The sequence below is a fragment of the Nicotiana tabacum genome, chromosome 4 (genome assembly GCF_000715075.1).
Source record: "Nicotiana tabacum cultivar K326 chromosome 4, ASM71507v2, whole genome shotgun sequence".
NCBI classification, from domain to species: Eukaryota; Viridiplantae; Streptophyta; class Magnoliopsida; order Solanales; family Solanaceae; genus Nicotiana; species Nicotiana tabacum.
This window is the reverse complement of record NC_134083.1, coordinates 107,070,806-107,079,166: the sequence shown is the minus strand read 5'-3', so window position 1 is coordinate 107,079,166 and position 8,361 is coordinate 107,070,806.

Genomic DNA, 8,361 nt, shown 5'->3' with positions numbered 1-8,361 from the left:
TGATTATAAACATACTATCTTTACTATTTACTATTTTTTAAATTATTAAAATATTTTTTCATATGCATAACATAGGCTTATAATTAATTCAACAATTTTATTCCTTAATTTTGGTAAAATAGCCTGTTATTTCAAAATGAATCCGAAGTTAGTGTAGTAAATAAGAAAAATGATATTTAGTAATTAATTAACTAAATACAGTAATTAGTAGTGTATTTGATTATTATAATTTTTATTACATTTTATTGAAACTAATTAAGTTTAATTAAATTAATTTTTCAAAGGTTAAAAGATCAAAAGGTTACAATGGTAATTGTGTAATTAAACACAAAATGGCTATTCTTTAATTTGGAAACAACCCAAATAAAAAATCTGACCCAGTCCAAACATCCCTCTCTCCACTGTGCCAATTCGTGTCACTCTCCCTAGACCAATCAAAACTCGCCACGTCGCCTCTCCATAACACTTACATAGGAAACATAGTGGATCTAAGTTGTCCATTACTCAGATCAACGACTCACGATTTATCTCTGTTTCTCTTTAATTTAAACACCCATCAGATTTAATCATAGCCGTTGGATTACAAGAATCCAACGGCCACTAATATACCCTATTAAAATCTTTTAATGCCCGAATTATCGGGTTGTTGATCAGTAGATCCAACGGCCCAGATCCCATCTCTCAATCTTAACCTAAGAGACAACTCCAACTATCCCCAAAACCCTAATCATTTCCTACACGACTCGGCCACCCCCTTTCCCCTTCTTCTCTCATTTCTCTCAACCAGACCTATCAGTCAAAGAACCTTGCACAAATTAGTGCAAGGCCATGAATCATGACCAGAAATCATCTCTTTTGTCTTTATTACCCACGATTCTCACTGAATCTTTGCCCATTTTGAGGTTCAAACTCCCCAAATCCGAAAACCCTAGCATACAAATGAAATAGCAAATCTCCGGATTTATCTTGTGCTATGTTAAATCAAAGCATGCATGGAGCTTCTCTAGAGTCTCATGATGAAGATTATATACCCAAAGGTCAAACGCAGTGATCTCTGGATTTTTGAGCTTTGTCCGATAAGTTTGCCTTCAATGGTCAACTTTTCTCTTCCCATGTAAGATCCCTACTGATTTCCCTCTGTTCATCTCTGATTTCACCCGATTATGCTCGTATCACCCCCATCCCCCACCCCCATCTTTCATTACCGGTTTGAATTCTGCTGAACCCTAAAGGCATTTTAATGCCACTATAAATAGGGGCTTTAATTCTCTCACCAAACAACAAGATACATACGAAAATCGACTAACAAAACAGAAAACATCGATTTAGTTTTGAGTAGTAAAAATCAAACTAGGGTTCCTAACTACTTTTGATTTCCTTTCCGGATTATGAGCTTCACATTGGTCGGAGTTTGAGCTCTTGATTCTCAGCGGATAACAAAGATTCTTATTTGGTTTGCTGCTCAAAAGAAGTTCAGTGCACTTGACCTTTTTCCTCTTTCCTTTAATTGCTGAAACCATGTCTACTCTGTTATCCTTTGCTAGTTGTTTCAACTTATAATGCTTCATTGCTAGTTTACAATTGGTTTCCTCTGTTCATAATGTGTTCATAATCAACTGTTATACCAAGGCATTATATGATTCAAGTGGATACCAATAGTTTATTGTGTGGTTATAATACTACCCCAAATTAAGTAACATGTATGATCAAACTTCTGTAATTGACTAAAGAATCTTGATGATTCCTTACACTTATTTTGATTGTTTTGTTCTGGATTTCATGTCCACCTTATTGATTCTGCTTTAGTGTGATTTGTTGACCTATACTTGAAGTTATTTGTCTAATAAAACAAACTAAAGAATGGATATGAATACCTAAGGTTAAGTATAGAGCTGCGATTTTAACTTAAGCATGGCAGTTTAAAATTCTTGAGTTGCTTTCCTTCCTTAATGTGTTATTCTGTGATTCTGTGACTCTAGAGAAATCAATGTGATAGTCTTTTTTTAGCTCCCATAATTGTTTGATCACATATGTGAGTTTCATTGCATGAGATAATGCCTTAAGGCAACTGGAATGAGTTCTAATAAATCTTTGTATTTAAGTGTTGTCTGATGTTATCAACTTAGCTTAAGCCATGTCAAGAAACCTGATTGAAGTTACATCTATTATGGTTGAACACCATCTATTAAATTAGGTATTGTTAAGCTTCATTATGATAGACTAGCTTAAATGAATATGAGTCTTTAAGAATAAATACAGAATTGACATTACTACTTTGGGTATATCACACTCAAATTATTTGAATGATTTCTTTCTAACATGCTTCTGTGATTCTGTTAAACCTCATGGCTATGTAATCATGTCTTGATCTTACCCTGCAAGTACACCCTGAACTAATTGGACCCTTGTACTTGCTCTTTTTGTGCCCTGAAGCTGCTCCATATTTAGTTTAAATTATAGAGCCTGATTAAGATACCTCTGTGGTGTTTAAGTTCATCTATTGTGCTTAAATGTTAAGCTGAGCTCTATCATGACTAAGTATTACACTTAACCTATATAACAAACTTCTAATGCCATGTTTTTCAATGTCTTTCCCTGAAACTTATACATGGTAACACTGTTGGTCTAACTCAATCAAGTTTATGATGTTGTAATCCTACAGAAATATCCTATGTATGCTCTTTATTTCTCTTGAGTATTCTGTACTATCAGATTCTTAAATAACATTATGTACCTCTCGTGAATTATGTATGATCTTCCATCATCTCTGAAATGAATAAGTCTTGACTTGTGAACTTAGAAATGAACTCTCCACCACTACCTGTTTATGGTTCTTCCATCATCTCTGAAATGAATAAGTCTTGACATGTGAACTTAGAAATGAACTCTCCACTACTACCCGTTTATGGTGATATGCTTTAACCCTTAGTGAGATTAGCATAAGTACGGAGTTAAGAGTTTTAGAGAAAGAATCATGCCATGAGTGAACTATTTACTTACATCCCTGTTAACACCCCTTAAGCATTCCAATTGAATATATTAATTTTAACAATTAATAGAAGTTTGAGACTTAGTCTATGGATACATTCTTAAACATAGGTTGTTGGGATAATGAGATCTTGGCTTGAAATTCCTGAACTATGTACCCCCCCTCCTATTCTTAAGTTTTGTGATCTAGCTATTTGGGCTTGCAAGGTGTTCTGCCAATACTTTTTCCCTTACATGTGCCTGCAGCTGACTTCCTTTAGTACTATTAAGCCTTTTGAAGCATGTGACAATGTATTACATGGTTGTGTGCAAACCATGATCTCTTTGATGTTATCTACAGTGTTCTGGACACTTATTTGTAAGAAATATATCTTTCCTTGTGTGTGGTCACTACTATGGTATTTGTATTTACATTAAGCGCCTCATTAGCACTCAAACCTATAGGGAAGAACCGGTGTGTGTAGTTAGGGGTATTTGGGAGTAGAATTCAGTTCTTGATTGAGATACTCTCCCTGACACAAGCACTGCTCGGGATCCTTGAGGCTCTTGTGAGCTTTGAAGTGCCAGGGAACCAAAGGGTATCTTGGCCATGAACGGAATTTTACCCTAAGCCCTTAATCTGTTGATATTTGCTAATCTCTTTAGGTTTAGTGTTCAATAGAAATAAAGGCTTTCACTGTAAATTGTCTTACTCTGTGTGACTTCACATCAATTTGCATTCTTAACTATTGATAATTGTTACAGTTTTATCTTGGGCCTATATTGATATTACTTGTATTTAAATGTTGAATCGGGCCATGTATCTAATGACTTTCTCTTTTTTCCTTTTTGCATGAATCTGAGTTGGGCCTGTCGAGTTCTCAAAGAACTCAAGCCCAGATCCTTAGCCTAAATTTGGAGTCACTAAAGTTGCTGCTGCTGTTCATTGTCCACTGGGCCTAACGTTTCTTCAAGCCCAAACCACGAGTCCATTTCCCTTTCCTTTATTACTTTACATAATTAGTTGTTGCCTATACGTGTATATAACACTGACAATGATTGAGTGAATACTTTATTTCATTACCTTTGAATTACTTTAGAAACCTAGGCAAGCTAAAAACCATAGGCAAAATTAAAAGGAATTGCTCTCTTACATTAGTTAAGCAACTTTAACATACATAATCATTTCTGCTATATAGTTTTCATTTTCACTTATACTAACATTTTTCACGGATTTCTTGAAATTCAGAACAGATTCAAAAGCTGACAATCCTTTTCATAAAAACAAAAATCGGGCAAACGATTTTAAGATTAAGTTTTCTACAAAACCAAAACGAAATACAATTGGATTCAAGGATCTTCAAATGATTTTCTTCTAAACTTGGGTACAATATTTTAAATCAATCCAAGGTATATCTAAAGCCTCATTTTTCAAATAGCCTTACTTTACTAAAGTTACACAAATAGTCGTTTTACCTCAAAGATAAAAAATATTTTAAAACCAAGCCATGTTTACAAGTTTACAAATTTAGCCATTATGAATATACTTCCAAAACTCTTTCAATTATGTAAACATCTTTCAAAGGACTTTTATAAGTAAAACCTGTACTCTTTTTTCTCAAAGTACATATATTATCTCCCTTTCGAAAATGATAAGTTGTAAACTAGACATAGGGTAAGCTTATACTTTTAAGCACTAACTAAGTAGAATATAGATATTTAATTTTCTGAATCTAGTCTAAGTCCTATGGAGCTACCTTAGGTAGATTCTAGGGGGTGCCTAACACCTTCCCCTTAGAAGAACAAGAACCCTTAATAAGAACCCTTACCCAAATCTCACTGGCTAGTAGACTAATAAGACAATGATCTTAATAATTAAATAGGTACCCCAGTATACCTTTAAATATTAGGTGGCGACTGTCTTTTGTAATCAACAAGGAAACCACTAGTTGAATCTTGTTTTGACACGCGCAAAATAGGGTGCAACACTAACATCTAATGCTCTGAAGTTTTACCTGTAGATGTTTTACCTCGTCACATTCGGCGTCTTTTCATATCTTCAATGACCCTTACTCGCCTTGCGGTAACCCTTCTCTACTAGGGATAACTGAATTTCTTACGCACGAAGGTGACACCTAGTGCAACTGGCACGCTTAGTCCCTTAAGCTTAACTCTGCTCACAGTCCTTGCTAAAGGGAAGCGTCTTCCTGAATGACCTTTAAAGGTTATTCTTCTGTTGTCCATTCTATTATTACTGGAACACGATCTCTGAAATTCTCACAATGTCGACTATTATCAAATCCCCCGGTCCCTAATTCATGTTCGGTTTATCTTGTTTATTAGCCCATACTGATTTCTATTACTCGGGGGGGTCTAATATAGCCTTCTTGTAGTCACGTTGGAGTCACCAACTCATTTCTCGAAATGAGGATATGACTTTATGGCTTATACTCATTTATAGTCTCAAGGCATGTCTCATCTTGTCTTTTCCTTTACTTGACTATAGACTCTGTCATCTTGTCATATTTTGATTTACCGTTATCACCTATTTATCACATCCTACTCATAATACTTCATTTACTCTTTTATTATTTTCATGCTAATACTTATGTCTATCACCTTATTCTAAAAACTTCAACAAAATATTCTTTCGCTTTTAGCTCCCCTTGCTCCATCTCACTGGCTCTTCGGGTCACCTAACATTCTCTCTTTACTAGGGATGAGAGTCATACTAAGGTAAATATTCATCCCTTCTAGGATTCCAATGCCTATCTTCTGAATTTTCTGAACATTCTAGTATTCATATATGAATGTACTATTCTAGAGTGTACCACTTGGGTGTCTCACAAGAAGAACTATTACCACATTTGCAATATCCTTCGGAAATGTCAGCTAATGGTAACAATCTATCCACTATTTTGGGTTACCCTAACCCTAGCTGGATCCTAATATCCCATTCGTCTCTTAAACAATATATGTTAGCTCCCATAGGACATAACTGAGATGGGTGTGGCCAATTGTACATACCTTTGTTACTGTTGAAAGTAACTCAGAATGCTTATATTTCTTTGCCTGAATTGTAAATACTGATAATCTACACTAACTGGGTACCTCGTAACCTTCTTCACCTTGCTTGTTTTACCTGTTGAAGCTTATACTCTTACCCCATGATACACTCACGGCCTGTTATTCACGGGGTGTGTTAGATATTCCCATCTTAGGTCTTAAGCATGAAATTTGCGCATTTGGTATGCACGACCCGATAGGGTCTCAAACTGGGCCACGTTGTCAAGAAATGTCTCTATACTGGTGCCCTTACTTGATGATGTATTTGCCCTATGACTAGCAGTAATATTTCTAATTGCAAGCATCTATGTATTATTAGCAAACATAAGTTTTGACTCAAATTCTTATGAATCCGCTCTATAGCACGATCTAAGATAAGAAGGAAAGACAATCATCCTAAATGCCCTAGAGCCTCTTGTTTATAAGTGTGGTTTAAGAAAGAATTAAGGACTTTTGAAACTTGTGGTCTAGAATAATTGTGGTTATAAATTGTCACACCCCAAACCGGAGGGGCACGACGGGCACTCAGGTCTACCTCACCGAGCACCAATATAACATGAATCCATAACCATGCTATCATACGTAGATGGGCCGAAAAGGTCGCCATGAGATAATCTGATTAAAACAGAAAAGAAAACTCAACAAAGGACGATCCAAAATGATATACAAGCTTATATACAGGAGATATATGGGCCTACGAGGCCTCCATGACCATCAATACACATAAAATATGTCTACAAGCCTCTAAGGAGTACTTAAATATCATAAGGTCGGGACAGGGCCCCACCATATCCAACTATGTACATATATGCAACCATCATACCCACCAGATCACTAGACAACTCCGGAATAAAGGAGCATGACAACATTCAGCTGAGTTGAGTCACCTATTGTGAAGTATCATCGGAATCGCTATCTGTATCCGCGGGCATGAAATGCAGCGCCCCAACAAGGGATCGTCAGTATGAAATATGTACTGAAGGCAGGTACGTATATAAATAAAATATGAAATGTGAAGGAAGAGTATATATATATATATATACATGTTTGTAAAAATCAAGTCACTCAATGGGGCCATATAATGTAGTATCAAGCCGCTTTGTGGGGCAAATCATATCATATCATAATGTATCGGGGCTCGAAGAAGACTCGGTCGTACCCGGCTTAAGAGGACTCGGTCACGAAAATGCAAATATCTCTCTACTCTGATATCGTATCAACAAACAGTTTAATGCGTTGAAAACTAGACTCGTAGATATTCAATTTTGTAGGTGTATCATCCCGTAATTCCAAGTTTACTGGGAGAAAAGCTCGGCTATATTAGACCCAAATTTCAATAAGATTATGAACGTATCTTACGACAGCTTTTGTCGACTTTTGTTTTACAACTTGCTTGACTTTAAAACTTATATATGACCATTAAACAAATCAAACACCTTAAAACACAAACTCTTTAGCATATTAAGTACTCCTAGTTTTGCCCTGAAAGTACGGGTTGTAATATCTTTGATCCATTTAGTCTCCAACCCTCACGATACTTTTATAGCACATGTGTTAATGCATCATTATCTTTGTAAAGGTCCTTAAACTCTATAGCTTATATTGATTCACTTAAGACGCATTCCAACATAAAAGTAAGGGGTGTAATAGTAAGTAACAAACAGAGTCATGATATAAATGAGAAAGCAGATAAGTCTCAAATCAACATCATAAAAGCATAAGTCTATGGCAGGGTCTAAATACGAGCACAACTGTATCACAATCTCCCAAACAATGAAGTCACATTATTACGAGCATTTAACAAGAGTAAACTGTCTCAAATGAACAATAACATCTGTCTGGAAAAAAATAAATAGACACGGGTAAATAGAGAGGGAATGGGACTTTATGTGATGTGGATCGGATCAAATAAGGCAACTCACCACAAAGTTCCAAGTAAGCTCCTACATCGCTGGATGGATACCACTAATACATGCCTCATAAGCTGTACAAAATATGTAGAAGTGTAGTATGAGTATAAAATCATGGTACTTAGTAAGTATCAAGTCTAGCCTCGAAGGAGTAGTTGCGAGAGGTCGACACTAACACTTACTAATTGTCCCATAATCAAGTGGACATGTAGATAGGAAATGAAATAAGCATGGTATCATCAAGTATGTGCAAAAATTAAAGATACAGTAAATATTGAATTTAGGCATACTTTTCAAATAAAGAGATCAAATACAATGGCAAAACTTCAATTTTTAGCATAAAATATGAGGAGTATCAATCAATATTTATGTAAAAGCTATTGCATGAGTATAAGACGTATATGCATGCTCATGACTC